The sequence below is a fragment of the Phocoena phocoena genome, chromosome 14, assembly GCF_963924675.1.
Source record: "Phocoena phocoena chromosome 14, mPhoPho1.1, whole genome shotgun sequence".
Taxonomy (NCBI): domain Eukaryota; kingdom Metazoa; phylum Chordata; class Mammalia; order Artiodactyla; family Phocoenidae; genus Phocoena; species Phocoena phocoena.
The window spans coordinates 66,180,842-66,181,590 of NC_089232.1; positions in this window are offsets into that span (position 1 = coordinate 66,180,842).

Consider the following 749-nt stretch of genomic DNA (forward strand, 5'->3'; position numbering starts at 1 on the left):
CTAAGTTGGCAACCTCCATCGAGTGATTTCACTTCTCTGAGCCTCAGTATCCTCATGTTTAAAATGGTTATAATCAAGAATTGTATATCCAGTCTCAACAGGAGAACATAATAAAGCCACTATATGATCCAGCAATTCCACTCCTAGGTATATATCCCAAAGAATTGAAAGCAGAACTCAAACAGATGCCTCTACACCCATGTTCACAGCATCATTATTCACACTAGCCAAAAGGTAGAAACAACCCAAATGTCCACTGACAGATGAATAGACAAAACACAGTGTATACATACAATGGGATATTATTCAGCCATAAAAAGGAATGAAATTCTGATACAGGTTACAGTATGGATGAATCTGAAAACATTATGCTCAGTGACCTAAACTGTATGCAAAAGGACAAATACCGTGTGATTCCGTTTATATGAAGTACCTAGAATAGGCAAATTCAACAGCGACAGAAGTTCAGAGATTCGGTTAGGGATGATGAGAACCTTCTGGAAATAGATGGCGGTGACGGTTGCACAGTATAGTGAATGTACTTAGTGCCACTGAATTGGACACTTAAAATGGTTTAAATGGTACATTTTACCACAATTAAAAAAAAATGGAATCTATACATAAGCACTCTGCACAGGGTAAAATGTCATACAACTGTAAGAAATCATTATCATTATCCATCATTATTGTATTGCTGTGGTGGAGGAGCGTTCCAAAGTTCTCAGACAGATAGGCGGGCATAAAACTAC